Here is an 18,386-nt window from a genome sequence, read left to right as displayed (position 1 = left end):
GAATAGCCGCTATTGGAACACACATGATTGTGTTAAAGATGTTAATAGACTTTCAATGTACACGTTTTAGAGCTGAACGTTTGTTGAGACAGTTCAAGCGCTGTAGCAGTGTTTACCTATTTCATGGATGTTTGCTTTTTCGTCTTACTCTGGAAAAAATAATAATAGCAATAGAAAAATGTAGGCAAAACAATTTTTGAGAACCGCATTTGGGTGAAAAATGAACAGTTTCAAAACACATTTGTAAACGCATTGGATTCTATTATGGTGTTTCCGAGCTGTTGAATGTTTCTTATTATATACAGGTTTACTGGCTTGACAGAAAGGCGATTGACAAAAAGAATGCCTCGTCCCTGCGTGGGCTTGAAACAGCAACGTTTTGGTTAAGCCGAACGCGCTCACCGATTACGTTGTTTTATTAGATAACACCCTCGGAGCCCAACAGAACACTGTATGCGTATAATTAAAATATTTACGGTTCAAATGGGAATCGTATTCATCAGATTTTAAGCACACATTTGATAGACGTCACAGTGCAAAGGAGGAAGGCAGGCAATGCAAATGAGGCAACTGGCTCGTACTTTTTAAATCATACCAAAAAATTGAACCCAATTAAGCTTTTAACCGCCTGCAGTCTGGAATGAGTTTGAAATGTTATTGTAACAACTCACTGGGCTACAGCAATTGCATTATATGAAAGTGCTCCTGTTTATTTGTCACCGGCACAGCTACCGGTGCCACTCAGAGTTGGAGGGAGACGGTCGGCCACTTGCCCATAAAACAATACTTTCAGGGATCATTTCTATAGTGATTTGCTAGCGAAATGCGTTTTGAAAGTGTTTGGGCTCGCTACCCACGAGGAAGAGTGAGAGTGTTCGTTTTTGAGCGTGAAGAAGACAGCGAGTGTTGTTTTTGACCAACTGCTCGCTGTTATTGATGACCGCTCCAGTGTTCCTTAGGGGGCTGGAGGAAGCGGACACGTTCTGAGTGGGTGTCTTACCAAAACGTAAGAAAGATGAACTACAGTTGCAAAGCACTGCTGCTTTTTCGATGATTGATTAAAACAATCAAACTGACTGAAAACACGGATCGCATTAATTGCGATTGGTTTCATACCAATACGCTTACATAACAGATATTGGTTATAGACAATGTCATATAAACAGAAATGAACACGGACAGTGTTTATTAAGGGCTGACTCATTGACATGTTCGAGAGATCTAGGTGTACTGGACAAATCTACTGGATTATTTTCCATGTCGTAATTGTGCCGCCTGTGATAATGCGTTTGCGTTTTACAAGCCATACAACGAAAAAAGAGTACAGTGTCTTACAAGTGATGACCTGTGCTTCAACGCATGTCATTTATTTGTTTTTTTGTCCTTGCCATTTGCAATATGTTGGTAAAACTACTAGACAGTGACGATTGCGCATTGATGAGCAAGCATAAAAGTTCAATTAGGAGAAAAGATATCCATTCACCACTAGCTAGACATTTCGTAGATGCCAAACATTCCATTTCAGATCTGAAATACCGCAGCATACAAAAAATATTTCAAGCTCGAGGACGTGATAATCTCGATCAAAAACTATTACAATGTGAATCCAAATGGATCTTCTATCTCCATATGGTACAACCCGAGGGATTAAATGAAGCGCTAGGATTATCCTGTTTTCTGTGATATAATGCGCAACCATACTTGTCTTTCATAAGATCTGAAAATAAATTATAGCGCTTTGAGATTATGTCTGTTATTAGCAGATTGTTTAGAAATGTACTCAAATATGTTACAACTGTTCTGTCTACGAAATATATCTGTAACATTTATGTAATGCCTTTGTGGTTTTTTGATGAAGTTCATTTGCTAACAGACTGTTCTGATTTTGATTCAAACCGTGAAGCGATCGCTCTGTTTGCAGTATATTTTCTTTCAGTAAGAGGAGTGTCCTTGTGATTCCATACAGAATGCGACAAAACCTGTCGCCCTCCTTAATATAAACAGAAAAAGAACAAGTACACGCACACGCCAGGTGATTTACTGCAGCGTCAGACATGGGAGGTTCAGCAGTGTGCTGCAGCGTTGTGCAAAGTCGTCGGTGTAAGTCAGGATGGCCGAGCGGTCTAAGGCGCTGTGGTCAGGTCGCAGTCTCCATGGAGGCGTGGGCTCGAACCCCACTTCTGACAACAGTTCTTGTTAATTTATTTCTAAAACGTCCACCGAATGCTTGGTAATTTTACATGTTTTTCTTTTTAGTATTCAAATCACAGCTTTTTAAATGAGAGAAAGTCACCGCAAGCCCGCACCTCGCCACTTTCTTCACACTGCTAAACTGCCTCATAAAGATGAGACCTCTAATTATGCCTTTCCAATACTTTGAATGTGTTATTGTTGAGTTTAACATAACATCTTGGTAATCATAATGTCCACAGGCCTTGTTTTTCTCGGGTTTTATTAACGCGCTCCATGTGTGTGGCCGGTTAGCTCAGTTGGTTAGAGCGTGGTGCTAATAACGCCAAGGTCGCGGGTTCGATCCCCGTACGGGCCATGACTTTTCTTCTTTAAAGAAACCACAGCATTTGGAATGGTGCCAAAATGAACATTCTTTAACAAAATGAACCGGTGCGATATGAAGTAGAACCAGTAATATTTCAGATTCCTCATCTTTAAACATGTATTAGGAATGAACACATACAATTAAAAAGAAAGCTTACGTAGTCGGCAGGATTCGAACCTGCGCGGGGAAACCCCAATGGATTTCTAGTCCATCGCCTTACCACTCGGCCACGACTACATGTTCTTACATTGGACTGTGAAATGATCCATATTATTGTCAAAAGAAGTAAAAGACACCCGCGGTAATGCTGCAGATGGCAGTATAGGCTAACATGAACCGAAGTCAAATGCCTTTGTTGAAACTCCATCGATTTATACAAGGCAAGCACACGTGGGAAATGTAAATACAATATCCTTTCTGTCAACGTTCATAATAATGAATACATCTTTATTTCAAAATACGTAACAATTTAAGTGATCTTTTCAAACCACCCATACACAAAAAACAAAGTAGATCTTGATTTCAACTGAAAAACTGACTTGCTTCATGGCTGCTGCCACAGCACTCAAGCACGTTGTGGCTAGCGTGAGCGGACTTAGCAGATAACAAGATCTACAAAATTTCACATGCCAATAAAACATAACACAATTATGTTCGATTTTATAACAAAACCCCACCCCAGATGGGACTCGAACCCACTATCCCTGGCTTAGGAGGCCAGTGGCCTTAGCCATTAGGCCACTAGGGCTGACATGGGAAGCGCACATTTGGTAGTTCTAAAGAAAGTGGGAACAATAGTATCGTGGTTTCATAAATATCCAAGCCATCTTTGGTGTTCAAACAAAGCAGTTACATTGGGAAAGGGCCGTACTTATCAGTAAGTGTTTGAAATGCATGTGGGAAGATTTAAGATTGTGAAGAAGTTTTAATATGCTTCGTATTTGCGCATTGGTAACCTTACATAATTACGTTTTGATTAATGCCACTTCCTTACCTGACAGTAGTCAGGGTGACGATACAAGACCAAAGCCAATAAACCTGTTATTTTCCTGTCCTTTCATTACCATATTCTAGTGTGCTTGTTCAGAATATGCGTGAATCCTGAAAACGTCTTGCTAATATGTGAACAAAGCCAGCATTCACTTTATTGATCACCATGTGGAATAGCCGCTATTGGAACACACATGATTGTGTTAAAGATGTTAATAGACTTTCAATGTACACGTTTTAGAGCTGAACGTTTGTTGAGACAGTTCAAGCGCTGTAGCAGTGTTTACCTATTTCATGGATGTTTGCTTTTTCGTCTTACTCTGGAAAAAATAATAATAGCAATAGAAAAATGTAGGCAAAACAATTTTTGAGAACCGCATTTGGGTGAAAAATGAACAGTTTCAAAACACATTTGTAAAGGCATTGGATTCTATTATGGTGTTTCCGAGCTGTTGAATGTTTCTTATTATATACAGGTTTACTGGCTTGACAGAAAGGCGATTGACAAAAAGAATGCCTCGTCCCTGCGTGGGCTTGAAACAGCAACGTTTTGGTTAAGCCGAACGCGCTCACCGATTACCTTGTTTTATTAGATAACAACCTCGGAGCCCAACAGAACACTGTATGCGTATAATTAAAATATTTACGGTTCAAATGGGAATCGTATTCATCAGATTTTAAGCACACATTTGATAGACGTCACAGTGCAAAGGAGGAAGGCAGGCAATGCAAATGAGGCAACTGGCTCGTACTTTTTAAATCATATCAAAAAATTGAACCCAATTAAGCTTTTAACCGCCTGCAGTCTGGAATGAGTTTGAAATGTTATTGTAACAACTCACTGGGCTACAGCAATTGCATTATATGAAAGTGCTCCTGTTTATTTGTCACCGGCACAGCTACCGGTGCCACTCAGAGTTGGAGGGAGACGGTCGGCCACTTGCCCATAAAACAATACTTTCAGGGATCATTTCTATAGTGATTTGCTAGCGAAATGCGTTTTGAAAGTGTTTGGGCTCGCTACCCACGAGGAAGAGTGAGAGTGTTCGTTTTTGAGCGTGAAGAAGACAGCGAGTGTTGTTTTTGACCAACTGCTCGCTGTTATTGATGACCGCTCCAGTGTTCCTTAGGGGGCTGGAGGAAGCGGACACGTTCTGAGTGGGTATCTTACCAAAACGTAAGAAAGATGAACTACAGTTGCAAAGCACTGCTGCTTTTTCGATGATTGATTAAAACTATCAAACTGACTGAAAACACGGATCGCATTAATTGCGATTGGTTTCATACCAATACGCTTACATAACAGATATTGGTTATAGACAATGTCATATACACAGAAATGAACACGGACAGTGTTTATTAAGGGCTGACTCATTGACATGTTCGAGAGATCTAGGTGTACTGGACAAATCTACTGGATTTTTTTCCATGTCGTAATTGTGCCGCCTGTGATAATGCGTTTGCGTTTTACAAGCCATACAACGAAAAAAGAGCAGAGTGTCTTACAAGTGATGACCTGTGCTTCAACGCATGTCATTTATTTGTTTTTTTGTCCTTGCCATTTGCAATATGTTGGTAAAACTACTAGACAGTGACGATTGCGCATTGATGAGCAAGCATAAAAGTTCAATTAGGAGAAAAGATATCCATTCACCACTAGCTAGACATTTCGTAGATGCCAAACATTCCATTTCAGATCTGAAATACCGCAGCATACAAAAAATATTTCAAGCTCGAGGACGTGATAATCTCGATCAAAAACTATTACAATGTGAATCCAAATGGATCTTCTATCTCCATATGGTACAAACCGAGGGATTAAATGAAGCGCTAGGATTATCCTGTTTTCTGTGATATAATGCGCAACCATACTTGTCTTTCATAAGATCTGAAAATAAATTTTAGCGCTTTGAGATTATGTCTGTTATTAGCAGATTGTTTAGAAATGTACTCAAATATGTTACAACTGTTCTGTCTACGAAATATATCTGTAACATTTATGTAATGCCTTTGTGGTTTTTTGATGAAGTTCATTTGCTAACAGACTGTTCTGATTTTGATTCAAACCGTGAAGCGATCGCTCTGTTTGCAGTATATTTTCTTTCAGTAAGAGGAGTGTCCTTGTGATTCCATACAGAATGCGACAAAACTTGTCGCCCTCCTTAATATAAACAGAAAAAGAACAAGTACACGCACACGCCAGGTGATTTACTGCAGCGTCAGACATGGGAGGTTCAGCAGTGTGCTGCAGCGTTGTGCAAAGTCGTCGGTGTAAGTCAGGATGGCCGAGCGGTCTAAGGCGCTGTGGTCAGGTCGCAGTCTCCATGGAGGCGTGGGCTCGAACCCCACTTCTGACAACTGTTCTTGTTAATTTATTTCTAAAATGTCCACCGAATGCTTTGTAATTTTACATGTTTTTCTTTTTAGTATTCAAATCACAGCTTTTTAAATGAGAGAAAGTCACCGCAAGCCCGCACCTCGCCACTTTCTTCACACTGCTAAACTGCCTCATAAAGATGAGACCTCTAATTATGCCTTTCCAATACTTTGAATGTGTTATTGTTGAGTTTAACATAACATCTTGGTAATCATAATGTCCGCAGGCCTTGTTTTTCTCGGGTTTTATTAACGCGCTCCATGTGTGTGGCCGGTTAGCTCAGTTGGTTAGAGTGTGGTGCTAATAACGCCAAGGTCGCGGGTTCGATCCCCATACGGGCCATGACTTTTCTTCTTTAAAGAAACCACAGCATTTGGAATGGTGCCAAAATGAACATTCTTTAACAAAATGAACCGGTGCGATATGAAGTAGAACCAGTAATATTTCAGATTCCTCATCTTTAAACATGTATTAGGAATGAACACATACAATTAAAAAGAAAGCTTACGTAGTCGGCAGGATTCGAACCTGCACGGGGAAACCCCAATGGATTTCTAGTCCATCGCCTTAACCACTCGGCCACGACTACATGTTCTTACATTGGACTGTGAAATGATCCATATTATTGTCAAAAGAAGTAAAAGACACCCGCGGTAATGCTGCAGATGGCAGTATAGGCTAACATGAACCGAAGTCAAATGCCTTTGTTGAAACTCCATCGATTTATACAAGGCAAGCACACGTGGGAAATGTAAATACAATATCCTTTCTGTCAACGTTCATAATAATGAATACATCTTTATTTCAAAATACGTAACAATTTAAGTGATCTTTTCAAACCACCCATACACAAAAAACAAAGTAGATCTTTATTTCAACTGAAAAACTGACTTGCTTCATGGCTGCTGCCACAGCACTCAAGCACGTTGTGGCTAGCGTGAGCGGACTTAACAGATAACAAGATCTACAAAATATCACATGCCAATAAAACATAACACAATTATGTTCGATTTTATAACAAAACCCCACCCCAGATGGGACTCGAACCCACTATCCCTGGCTTAGGAGGCCAGTGGCCTTAGCCATTAGGCCACTAGGGCTGACATGGGAAGCGCACATTTGGTAGTTCTAAAGAAAGTGGGAACAATAGTATCGTGGTTTCATAAATATCCAAGCCATCTTTGGTGTTCAAACAAAGCAGTTACATTGGGAAAGGGCCGTACTTATCAGTAAGTGTTTGAAATGCATGTGGGAAGATTTAAGATTGTGAAGAAGTTTTAATATGCTTCGTATTTGCGCATTGGTAACCTTACATAATTACGTTTTGATTAATGCCACTTCCTTACCTGACAGTAGTCAGGGTGACGATACAAGACCAAAGCCAATAAACCTGTTATTTTCCTGTCCTTTCATTACCATATTCTAGTGTGCTTGTTCAGAATATGCGTGAATCCTGAAAACGTCTTGCTAATATGTGAACAAAGCCAGCATTCACTTTATTGATCACCATGTGGAATAGCCGCTATTGGAACACACATGATTGTGTTAAAGATGTTAATAGACTTTCAATGTACACGTTTTAGAGCTGAACGTTTGTTGAGACAGTTCAAGCGCTGTAGCAGTGTTTACCTATTTCATGGATGTTTGCTTTTTCGTCTTACTCTGGAAAAAATAATAATAGCAATAGAAAAATGTAGGCAAAACAATTTTTGAGAACCGCATTTGGGTGAAAAATGAACAGTTTCAAAACACATTTGTAAAGGCATTGGATTCTATTATGGTGTTTCCGAGCTGTTGAATGTTTCTTATTATATACAGGTTTACTGGCTTGACAGAAAGGCGATTGACAAAAAGAATGCCTCGTCCCTGCGTGGGCTTGAAACAGCAACGTTTTGGTTAAGCCGAACGCGCTCACCGATTACCTTGTTTTATTAGATAACAACCTCGGAGCCCAACAGAACACTGTATGCGTATAATTAAAATATTTACGGTTCAAATGGGAATCGTATTCATCAGATTTTAAGCACACATTTGATAGACGTCACAGTGCAAAGGAGGAAGGCAGGCAATGCAAATGAGGCAACTGGCTCGTTCTTTTTAAATCATATCAAAAAATTGAACCCAATTAAGCTTTTAACCGCCTGCAGTCTGGAATGAGTTTGAAATGTTATTGTAACAACTCACTGGGCTACAGCAATTGCATTATATGAAAGTGCTCCTGTTTATTTGTCACCGGCACAGCTACCGGTGCCACTCAGAGTTGGAGGGAGACGGTCGGCCACTTGCCCATAAAACAATACTTTCAGGGATCATTTCTATAGTGATTTGCTATCGAAATGCGTTTTGAAAGTGTTTGGGCTCGCTACCCACGAGGAAGAGTGAGAGTGTTCGTTTTTGAGCGTGAAGAAGACAGCGAGTGTTGTTTTTGACCAACTGCTCGCTGTTATTGATGACCGCTCCAGTGTTTCTTAGGGGGCTGGAGGAAGCGGACACGTTCTGAGTGGGTATCTTACCAAAACGTAAGAAAGATGAACTACAGTTGCAAAGCACTGCTGCTTTTTCGATGATTGATTAAAACTATCAAACTGACTGAAAACACGGATCGCATTAATTGCGATTGGTTTCATACCAATACGCTTACATAACAGATATTGGTTATAGACAATGTCATATACACAGAAATGAACACGGACAGTGTTTATTAAGGGCTGACTCATTGACATGTTCGAGAGATCTAGGTGTACTGGACAAATCTACTGGATTTTTTTCCATGTCGTAATTGTGCCGCCTGTGATAATGCGTTTGCGTTTTACAAGCCATACAACGAAAAAAGAGCAGAGTGTCTTACAAGTGATGACCTGTGCTTCAACGCATGTCATTTATTTGTTTTTTTGTCCTTGCCATTTGCAATATGTTGGTAAAACTACTAGACAGTGACGATTGCGCATTGATGAGCAAGCATAAAAGTTCAATTAGGAGAAAAGATATCCATTCACCACTAGCTAGACATTTCGTAGATGCCAAACATTCCATTTCAGATCTGAAATACCGCAGCATACAAAAAATATTTCAAGCTCGAGGACGTGATAATCTCGATCAAAAACTATTACAATGTGAATCCAAATGGATCTTCTATCTCCATATGGTACAAACCGAGGGATTAAATGAAGCGCTAGGATTATCCTGTTTTCTGTGATATAATGCGCAACCATACTTGTCTTTCATAAGATCTGAAAATAAATTATAGCGCTTTGAGATTATGTCTGTTATTAGCAGATTGTTTAGAAATGTACTCAAATATGTTACAACTGTTCTGTCTACGAAATATATCTGTAACATTTATGTAATGCCTTTGTGGTTTTTTGATGAAGTTCATTTGCTAACAGACTGTTCTGATTTTGATTCAAACCGTGAAGCGATCGCTCTGTTTGCAGTATATTTTCTTTCAGTAAGAGGAGTGTCCTTGTGATTCCATACAGAATGCGACAAAACCTGTCGCCCTCCTTAATATAAACAGAAAAAGAACAAGTACACGCACACGCCAGGTGATTTACTGCAGCGTCAGACATGGGAGGTTCAGCAGTGTGCTGCAGCGTTGTGCAAAGTCGTCGGTGTAAGTCAGGATGGCCGAGCGGTCTAAGGCGCTGTGGTCAGGTCGCAGTCTCCATGGAGGCGTGGGCTCGAACCCCACTTCTGACAACTGTTCTTGTTAATTTATTTCTAAAACGTCCACCGAATGCTTGGTAATTTTACATGTTTTTCTTTTTAGTATTCAAATCACAGCTTTTTAAATGAGAGAAAGTCACCGCAAGCCCGCACCTCGCCACTTTCTTCACACTGCTAAACTGCCTCATAAAGATGAGACCTCTAATTATGCCTTTCCAATACTTTGAATGTGTTATTGTTGAGTTTAACATAACATCTTGGTAATCATAATGTCCGCAGGCCTTGTTTTTCTCGGGTTTTATTAACGTGCTCCATGTGTGTGGCCGGTTAGCTCAGTTGGTTAGAGCGTGGTGCTAATAACGCCAAGGTCGCGGGTTCGATCCCCATACGGGCCATGACTTTTCTTCTTTAAAGAAACCACAGCATTTGGAATGGTGCCAAAATGAACATTCTTTAACAAAATGAACCGGTGCGATATGAAGTAGAACCAGTAATATTTCAGATTCCTCATCTTTAAACATGTATTAGGAATGAACACATACAATTAAAAAGAAAGCTTACGTAGTCGGCAGGATTCGAACCTGCGCGGGGAAACCCCAATGGATTTCTAGTCCATCGCCTTAACCACTCGGCCACGACTACATGTTCTTACATTGGACTGTGAAATGATCCATATTATTGTCAAAAGAAGTAAAAGACACCCGCGGTAATGCTGCAGATGGCAGTATAGGCTAACATGAACCGAAGTCAAATGCCTTTGTTGAAACTCCATCGATTTATACAAGGCAAGCACACGTGGGAAATGTAAATACAATATCCTTTCTGTCAAAGTTCATAATAATGAATACATCTTTATTTCAAAATACGTAACAATTTAAGTGATCTTTTCAAACCACCCATACACAAAAAACAAAGTAGATCTTTATTTCAACTGAAAAACTGACTTGCTTCATGGCTGCTGCCACAGCACTCAAGCACGTTGTGGCTAGCGTGAGCGGACTTAACAGATAACAAGATCTACAAAATATCACATGCCAATAAAACATAACACAATTATGTTCGATTTTATAACAAAACCCCACCCCAGATGGGACTCGAACCCACTATCCCTGGCTTAGGAGGCCAGTGGCCTTAACCATTAGGCCACTAGGGCTGACATGGGAAGCGCACATTTGGTAGTTCTAAAGAAAGTGGGAACAATAGTATCGTGGTTTCATAAATATCCAAGCCATCTTTGGTGTTCAAACAAAGCAGTTACATTGGGAAAGGGCCGTACTTATCAGTAAGTGTCTGAAATGCATGTGGGAAGATTTAAGATTGTGAAGAAGTTTTAATATGCTTCGTATTTGCGCATTGGTAACCTTACATAATTACGTTTTGATTAATGCCACTTCCTTACCTGACAGTAGTCAGGGTGACGATACAAGACCAGAGCCAATAAACCTGTTATTTTCCTGTCCTTTCATTACCATATTCTGGTGTGCTTGTTCAGAATATGAGTGAATCCTGAAAACGTCTTGCTAATATGTGAACAAAGCCAGCATTCACTTTATTGATCACCATGTGGAATAGCCGCTATTGGAACACACATGATTGTGTTAAAGATGTTAAAAGACTTTCAATGTACAAGTTTTAGAGCTGAACGTTTGTTGAGACAGTTCAAGCGCTGTAGCAGTGTTTACCTATTTCATGGATGTTTGCTTTTTCGTCTTACTCTGGAAAAAATAATAATAGCAATAGAAAAATGTAGGCAAAACAATTTTTGAGAACCGCATTTGGGTGAAAAATGAACAGTTTCAAAACACATTTGTAAAGGCATTGGATTCTATTATGGTGTTTCCGAGCTGTTGAATGTTTCTTATTATATACAGGTTTACTGGCTTGACAGAAAGGCGATTGACAAAAAGAATGCCTCGTCCCTGCGTGGGCTTGAAACAGCAACGTTTTGGTTAAGCCGAACGCGCTCACCGATTACCTTGTTTTATTAGATAACACCCTCGGAGCCCAACAGAACACTGTATGCGTATAATTAAAATATTTACGGTTCAAATGGGAATCGTATTCATCAGATTTTAAGCACACATTTGATAGACGTCACAGTGCAAAGGAGGAAGGCAGGCAATGCAAATGAGGCAACTGGCTCGTACTTTTTAAATCATATCAAAAAATTGAACCCAATTAAGCTTTTAACCGCCTGCAGTCTGGGATGAGTTTGAAATGTTATTGTAACAACTCACTGGGCTACAGCAATTGCATTATATGAAAGTGCTCCTGTTTATTTGTCACCGGCACAGCTACCGGTGCCACTCAGAGTTGGAGGGAGACGGTCGGCCACTTGCCCATAAAACAATACTTTCAGGGATCATTTCTATAGTGATTTGCTAGCGAAATGCGTTTTGAAAGTGTTTGGGCTCGCTACCCACGAGGAAGAGTGAGAGTGTTCGTTTTTGAGCGTGAAGAAGACAGCGAGTGTTGTTTTTGACCAACTGCTCGTTGTTATTGATGACCGCTCCAGTGTTCCTTTGGGGGCTGGAGGAAGCGGACACGTTCTGAGTGGGTATCTTACCAAAACGTAAGAAAGATGAACTACAGTTGCAAAGCACTGCTGCTTTTTCGATGATTGATTAAAACTATCAAACTGACTGAAAACACGGATCGCATTAATTGCGATTGGTTTCATACCAATACGCTTACATAACAGATATTGGTTATAGACAATGTCATATACACAGAAATGAACACGGACAGTGTTTATTAAGGGCTGACTCATTGACATGTTCGAGAGATCTAGGTGTACTGGACAAATCTACTGGATTTTTTTCCATGTCGTAATTGTGCCGCCTGTGATAATGCGTTTGCGTTTTACAAGCCATACAACGAAAAAAGAGCAGAGTGTCTTACAAGTGATGACCTGTGCTTCAACGCATGTCATTTATTTGTTTTTTTGTCCTTGCCATTTGCAATATGTTGGTAAAACTACTAGACAGTGACGATTGCGCATTGATGAGCAAGCATAAAAGTTCAATTAGGAGAAAAGATATCCATTCACCACTAGCTAGACATTTCGTAGATGCCAAACATTCCATTTCAGATCTGAAATACCGCAGCATACAAAAAATATTTCAAGCTCGAGGACGTGATAATCTCGATCAAAAACTATTACAATGTGAATCCAAATGGATCTTCTATCTCCATATGGTACAAACCGAGGGATTAAATGAAGCGCTAGGATTATCCTGTTTTCTGTGATATAATGCGCAACCATACTTGTCTTTCATAAGATCTGAAAATAAATTATAGCGCTTTGAGATTATGTCTGTTATTAGCAGATTGTTTAGAAATGTACTCAAATATGTTACAACTGTTCTGTCTACGAAATATATCTGTAACATTTATGTAATGCCTTTGTGGTTTTTTGATGAAGTTCATTTGCTAACAGACTGTTCTGATTTTGATTCAAACCGTGAAGCGATCGCTCTGTTTGCAGTATATTTTCTTTCAGTAAGAGGAGTGTCCTTGTGATTCCATACAGAATGCGACAAAACCTGTCGCCCTCCTTAATATAAACAGAAAAAGAACAAGTACACGCACACGCCAGGTGATTTACTGCAGCGTCAGACATGGGAGGTTCAGCAGTGTGCTGCAGCGTTGTGCAAAGTCGTCGGTGTAAGTCAGGATGGCCGAGCGGTCTAAGGCGCTGTGGTCAGGTCGCAGTCTCCATGGAGGCGTGGGCTCGAACCCCACTTCTGACAACTGTTCTTGTTAATTTATTTCTAAAACGTCCACCGAATGCTTGGTAATTTTACATGTTTTTCTTTTTAGTATTCAAATCACAGCTTTTTAAATGAGAGAAAGTCACCGCAAGCCCCCACCTCGCCACTTTCTTCACACTGCTAAACTGCCTCATAAAGATGAGACCTCTAATTATGCCTTTCCAATACTTTGAATGTGTTATTGTTGAGTTTAACATAACATCTTGGTAATCATAATGTCCGCAGGCCTTGTTTTTCTCGGGTTTTATTAACGTGCTCCATGTGTGTGGCCGGTTAGCTCAGTTAGCTCAGTTGGTTAGAACGTGGTGCTAATAACGCCAAGGTCGCGGGTTCGATCCCCATATGGGCCATGACTTTTCTTCTTTAAAGAAACCACAGCATTTGGAATGGTGCCAAAATGAACATTCTTTAACAAAATGAACCGGTGCGATATGAAGTAGAACCAGTAATATTTCAGATTCCTCATCTTTAAACATGTATTAGGAATGAACACATACAATTAAAAAGAAAGCTTACGTAGTCGGCAGGATTCGAACCTGCGCGGGGAAACCCCAATGGATTTCTAGTCCATCGCCTTAACCACTCGGCCACGACTACATGTTCTTACATTGGACTGTGAAATGATCCATATTATTGTCAAAAGAAGTAAAAGACACCCGCGGTAATGCTGCAGATGGCAGTATAGGCTAACATGAACCGAAGTCAAATGCCTTTGTTGAAACTCCATCGATTTATACAAGGCAAGCACACGTGGGAAATGTAAATACAATATCCTTTCTGTCAAAGTTCATAATAATGAATACATCTTTATTTCAAAATACGTAACAATTTAAGTGATCTTTTCAAACCACCCATACACAAAAAACAAAGTAGATCTTTATTTCAACTGAAAAACTGACTTGCTTCATGGCTGCTGCCACAGCACTCAAGCACGTTGTGGCTAGCGTGAGCGGACTTAACAGATAACAAGATCTACAAAATATCACATGCCAATAAAACATAACACAATTATGTTCGATTTTATAACAAAACCCCACCCCAGATGGGACTCGAACCCACTATCCCTGGCTTAGGAGGCCAGTGGCCTTAACCATTAGGCCACTAGGGCTGACATGGGAAGCGCACATTTGGTAGTTCTAAAGAAAGTGGGAACAATAGTATCGTGGTTTCATAAATATCCAAGCCATCTTTGGTGTTCAAACAAAGCAGTTACATTGGGAAAGGGCCGTACTTATCAGTAAGTGTCTGAAATGCATGTGGGAAGATTTAAGATTGTGAAGAAGTTTTAATATGCTTCGTATTTGCGCATTGGTAACCTTACATAATTACGTTTTGATTAATGCCACTTCCTTACCTGACAGTAGTCAGGGTGACGATACAAGACCAGAGCCAATAAACCTGTTATTTTCCTGTCCTTTCATTACCATATTCTGGTGTGCTTGTTCAGAATATGAGTGAATCCTGAAAACGTCTTGCTAATATGTGAACAAAGCCAGCATTCACTTTATTGATCACCATGTGGAATAGCCGCTATTGGAACACACATGATTGTGTTAAAGATGTTAAAAGACTTTCAATGTACAAGTTTTAGAGCTGAACGTTTGTTGAGACAGTTCAAGCGCTGTAGCAGTGTTTACCTATTTCATGGATGTTTGCTTTTTCGTCTTACTCTGGAAAAAATAATAATAGCAATAGAAAAATGTAGGCAAAACAATTTTTGAGAACCGCATTTGGGTGAAAAATGAACAGTTTCAAAACACATTTGTAAAGGCATTGGATTCTATTATGGTGTTTCCGAGCTGTTGAATGTTTCTTATTATATACAGGTTTACTGGCTTGACAGAAAGGCGATTGACAAAAAGAATGCCTCGTCCCTGCGTGGGCTTGAAACAGCAACGTTTTGGTTAAGCCGAACGCGCTCACCGATTACCTTGTTTTATTAGATAACACCCTCGGAGCCCAACAGAACACTGTATGCGTATAATTAAAATATTTACGGTTCAAATGGGAATCGTATTCATCAGATTTTAAGCACACATTTGATAGACGTCACAGTGCAAAGGAGGAAGGCAGGCAATGCAAATGAGGCAACTGGCTCGTACTTTTTAAATCATATCAAAAAATTGAACCCAATTAAGCTTTTAACCGCCTGCAGTCTGGGATGAGTTTGAAATGTTATTGTAACAACTCACTGGGCTACAGCAATTGCATTATATGAAAGTGCTCCTGTTTATTTGTCACCGGCACAGCTACCGGTGCCACTCAGAGTTGGAGGGAGACGGTCGGCCACTTGCCCATAAAACAATACTTTCAGGGATCATTTCTATAGTGATTTGCTAGCGAAATGCGTTTTGAAAGTGTTTGGGCTCGCTACCCACGAGGAAGAGTGAGAGTGTTCGTTTTTGAGCGTGAAGAAGACAGCGAGTGTTGTTTTTGACCAACTGCTCGTTGTTATTGATGACCGCTCCAGTGTTCCTTTGGGGGCTGGAGGAAGCGGACACGTTCTGAGTGGGTATCTTACCAAAACGTAAGAAAGATGAACTACAGTTGCAAAGCACTGCTGCTTTTTCGATGATTGATTAAAACTATCAAACTGACTGAAAACACGGATCGCATTAATTGCGATTGGTTTCGTACCAATACGCTTACATAACAGATATTGGTTATAGACAATGTCATATACACAGAAATGAACACGGACAGTGTTTATTAAGGGCTGACTCATTGACATGTTCGAGAGATCTAGGTGTACTGGACAAATCTACTGGATTTTTTTCCATGTCGTAATTGTGCCGCCTGTGATAATGCGTTTGCGTTTTACAAGCCATACAACGAAAAAAGAGCAGAGTGTCTTACAAGTGATGACCTGTGCTTCAACGCATGTCATTTATTTGTTTTTTTGTCCTTGCCATTTGCAATATGTTGGTAAAACTACTAGACAGTGACGATTGCGCATTGATGAGCAAGCATAAAAGTTCAATTAGGAGAAAAGATATCCATTCACCACTAGCTAGACATTTCGTAGATGCCAAACATTCCATTTCAGATCTGAAATACCGCAGCATACAAAAAATATTTCAAGCTCGAGGACGTGATAATCTCGATCAAAAACTATTACAATGTGAATCCAAATGGATCTTCTATCTCCATATGGTACAAACCGAGGGATTAAATGAAGCGCTAGGATTATCCTGTTTTCTGTGATATAATGCGCAACCATACTTGTCTTTCATAAGATCTGAAAATAAATTATAGCGCTTTGAGATTATGTCTGTTATTAGCAGATTGTTTAGAAATGTACTCAAATATGTTACAACTGTTCTGTCTACGAAATATATCTGTAACATTTATGTAATGCCTTTGTGGTTTTTTGATGAAGTTCATTTGCTAACAGACTGTTCTGATTTTGATTCAAACCGTGAAGCGATCGCTCTGTTTGCAGTATATTTTCTTTCAGTAAGAGGAGTGTCCTTGTGATTCCATACAGAATGCGACAAAACCTGTCGCCCTCCTTAATATAAACAGAAAAAGAACAAGTACACGCACACGCCAGGTGATTTACTGCAGCGTCAGACATGGGAGGTTCAGCAGTGTGCTGCAGCGTTGTGCAAAGTCGTCGGTGTAAGTCAGGATGGCCGAGCGGTCTAAGGCGCTGTGGTCAGGTCGCAGTCTCCATGGAGGCGTGGGCTCGAACCCCACTTCTGACAACTGTTCTTGTTAATTTATTTCTAAAACGTCCACCGAATGCTTGGTAATTTTACATGTTTTTCTTTTTAGTATTCAAATCACAGCTTTTTAAATGAGAGAAAGTCACCGCAAGCCCGCACCTCGCCACTTTCTTCACACTGCTAAACTGCCTCATAAAGATGAGACCTCTAATTATGCCTTTCCAATACTTTGAATGTGTTATTGTTGAGTTTAACATAACATCTTGGTAATCATAATGTCCGCAGGCCTTGTTTTTCTCGGGTTTTATTAACGTGCTCCATGTGTGTGGCCGGTTAGCTCAGTTAGCTCAGTTGGTTAGAGCGTGGTGCTAATAACGCCAAGGTCGCGGGTTCGATCCCCATATGGGCCATGACTTTTCTTCTTTAAAGAAACCACAGCATTTGGAATGGTGCCAAAATGAACATTCTTTAACAAAATGAACCGGTGCGATATGAAGTAGAACCAGTAATATTTCAGATTCCTCATCTTTAAACATGTATTAGGAATGAACACATACAATTAAAAAGAAAGCTTACGTAGTCGGCAGGATTCGAACCTGCGCGGGGAAACCCCAATGGATTTCTAGTCCATCGCCTTAACCACTCGGCCACGACTACATGTTCTTACATTGGACTGTGAAATGATCCATATTATTGTCAAAAGAAGTAAAAGACACCCGCGGTAATGCTGCAGATGGCAGTATAGGCTAACATGAACCGAAGTCAAATGCCTTTGTTGAAACTCCATCGATTTATACAAGGCAAGCACACGTGGGAAATGTAAATACAATATCCTTTCTGTCAAAGTTCATAATAATGAATACATCTTTATTTCAAAATACGTAACAATTTAAGTGATCTTTTCAAACCACCCATACACAAAAAACAAAGTAGATCTTTATTTCAACTGAAAAACTGACTTGCTTCATGGCTGCTGCCACAGCACTCAAGCACGTTGTGGCTAGCGTGAGCGGACTTAACAGATAACAAGATCTACAAAATATCACATGCCAATAAAACATAACACAATTATGTTCGATTTTATAACAAAACCCCACCCCAGATGGGACTCGAACCCACTATCCCTGGCTTAGGAGGCCAGTGGCCTTGGCCATTAGGCCACTAGGGCTGACATGGGAAGCGCACATTTGGTAGTTCTAAAGAAAGTGGGAACAATAGTATCGTGGTTTCATAAATATCCAAGCCATCTTTGGTGTTCAAACAAAGCAGTTACATTGGGAAAGGGCCGTACTTATCAGTAAGTGTTTGAAATGCATGTGGGAAGATTTAAGATTGTGAAGAAGTTTTAATATGCT

General features: G+C 40.1%; 21 non-coding genes across 21 annotated transcripts; 14 read left to right on the top strand and 7 right to left on the bottom strand.

The window, feature by feature from the left end:
- Window positions 1–777: 777 nt before the first annotated feature.
- On the top strand, window positions 778–992 carry LOC131702219 (small nucleolar RNA U3). The gene has a single exon (XR_009309373.1). It is a non-coding gene; the product is annotated as a small nucleolar RNA U3 (small nucleolar RNA).
- Window positions 993–2,104: 1,112 nt separating this feature from the next.
- Window positions 2,105–2,186, top strand: trnal-cag (transfer RNA leucine (anticodon CAG)). The gene has a single exon. It is a non-coding gene; the product is annotated as a tRNA-Leu (tRNA).
- Window positions 2,187–2,474: 288 nt separating this feature from the next.
- trnai-aau (transfer RNA isoleucine (anticodon AAU)) lies at window positions 2,475–2,548 on the top strand. The gene has a single exon. It is a non-coding gene; the product is annotated as a tRNA-Ile (tRNA).
- A 165-nt stretch (window positions 2,549–2,713) lies between these two features.
- On the bottom strand, window positions 2,714–2,794 carry trnas-aga (transfer RNA serine (anticodon AGA)). Its single transcript has one exon. It is a non-coding gene; the product is annotated as a tRNA-Ser (tRNA).
- Window positions 2,795–4,495: 1,701 nt separating this feature from the next.
- LOC131702218 (small nucleolar RNA U3) lies at window positions 4,496–4,710 on the top strand. Its single transcript, XR_009309372.1, has one exon. It is a non-coding gene; the product is annotated as a small nucleolar RNA U3 (small nucleolar RNA).
- Window positions 4,711–5,822: 1,112 nt separating this feature from the next.
- On the top strand, window positions 5,823–5,904 carry trnal-cag (transfer RNA leucine (anticodon CAG)). Its single transcript has one exon. It is a non-coding gene; the product is annotated as a tRNA-Leu (tRNA).
- A 288-nt stretch (window positions 5,905–6,192) lies between these two features.
- Window positions 6,193–6,266, top strand: trnai-aau (transfer RNA isoleucine (anticodon AAU)). Its single transcript has one exon. It is a non-coding gene; the product is annotated as a tRNA-Ile (tRNA).
- A 165-nt stretch (window positions 6,267–6,431) lies between these two features.
- Window positions 6,432–6,513, bottom strand: trnas-aga (transfer RNA serine (anticodon AGA)). The gene has a single exon. It is a non-coding gene; the product is annotated as a tRNA-Ser (tRNA).
- Window positions 6,514–8,214: 1,701 nt separating this feature from the next.
- On the top strand, window positions 8,215–8,429 carry LOC131702240 (small nucleolar RNA U3). The gene has a single exon (XR_009309394.1). It is a non-coding gene; the product is annotated as a small nucleolar RNA U3 (small nucleolar RNA).
- Window positions 8,430–9,541: 1,112 nt separating this feature from the next.
- trnal-cag (transfer RNA leucine (anticodon CAG)) lies at window positions 9,542–9,623 on the top strand. The gene has a single exon. It is a non-coding gene; the product is annotated as a tRNA-Leu (tRNA).
- A 288-nt stretch (window positions 9,624–9,911) lies between these two features.
- Window positions 9,912–9,985, top strand: trnai-aau (transfer RNA isoleucine (anticodon AAU)). The gene has a single exon. It is a non-coding gene; the product is annotated as a tRNA-Ile (tRNA).
- A 165-nt stretch (window positions 9,986–10,150) lies between these two features.
- On the bottom strand, window positions 10,151–10,232 carry trnas-aga (transfer RNA serine (anticodon AGA)). The gene has a single exon. It is a non-coding gene; the product is annotated as a tRNA-Ser (tRNA).
- A 437-nt stretch (window positions 10,233–10,669) lies between these two features.
- Window positions 10,670–10,743, bottom strand: trnar-ccu (transfer RNA arginine (anticodon CCU)). Its single transcript has one exon. It is a non-coding gene; the product is annotated as a tRNA-Arg (tRNA).
- A 1,190-nt stretch (window positions 10,744–11,933) lies between these two features.
- Window positions 11,934–12,148, top strand: LOC131702209 (small nucleolar RNA U3). The gene has a single exon (XR_009309363.1). It is a non-coding gene; the product is annotated as a small nucleolar RNA U3 (small nucleolar RNA).
- Window positions 12,149–13,260: 1,112 nt separating this feature from the next.
- Window positions 13,261–13,342, top strand: trnal-cag (transfer RNA leucine (anticodon CAG)). The gene has a single exon. It is a non-coding gene; the product is annotated as a tRNA-Leu (tRNA).
- Window positions 13,343–13,878: 536 nt separating this feature from the next.
- Window positions 13,879–13,960, bottom strand: trnas-aga (transfer RNA serine (anticodon AGA)). The gene has a single exon. It is a non-coding gene; the product is annotated as a tRNA-Ser (tRNA).
- A 437-nt stretch (window positions 13,961–14,397) lies between these two features.
- Window positions 14,398–14,471, bottom strand: trnar-ccu (transfer RNA arginine (anticodon CCU)). The gene has a single exon. It is a non-coding gene; the product is annotated as a tRNA-Arg (tRNA).
- Window positions 14,472–15,661: 1,190 nt separating this feature from the next.
- Window positions 15,662–15,876, top strand: LOC131702198 (small nucleolar RNA U3). Its single transcript, XR_009309352.1, has one exon. It is a non-coding gene; the product is annotated as a small nucleolar RNA U3 (small nucleolar RNA).
- Window positions 15,877–16,988: 1,112 nt separating this feature from the next.
- On the top strand, window positions 16,989–17,070 carry trnal-cag (transfer RNA leucine (anticodon CAG)). The gene has a single exon. It is a non-coding gene; the product is annotated as a tRNA-Leu (tRNA).
- Window positions 17,071–17,366: 296 nt separating this feature from the next.
- On the top strand, window positions 17,367–17,441 carry trnai-aau (transfer RNA isoleucine (anticodon AAU)). Its single transcript has one exon. It is a non-coding gene; the product is annotated as a tRNA-Ile (tRNA).
- A 165-nt stretch (window positions 17,442–17,606) lies between these two features.
- trnas-aga (transfer RNA serine (anticodon AGA)) lies at window positions 17,607–17,688 on the bottom strand. The gene has a single exon. It is a non-coding gene; the product is annotated as a tRNA-Ser (tRNA).
- Between the last annotated feature and the right edge of the window lie 698 nt (window positions 17,689–18,386).

This window comes from Acipenser ruthenus, chromosome 29 (genome assembly GCF_902713425.1).
Source record: "Acipenser ruthenus chromosome 29, fAciRut3.2 maternal haplotype, whole genome shotgun sequence".
In the NCBI taxonomy this organism is placed as follows: domain Eukaryota; kingdom Metazoa; phylum Chordata; class Actinopteri; order Acipenseriformes; family Acipenseridae; genus Acipenser; species Acipenser ruthenus.
The sequence above is the reverse complement of the archived record's forward strand: the minus strand, read 5'-3'. Positions and strand labels throughout refer to the sequence as shown.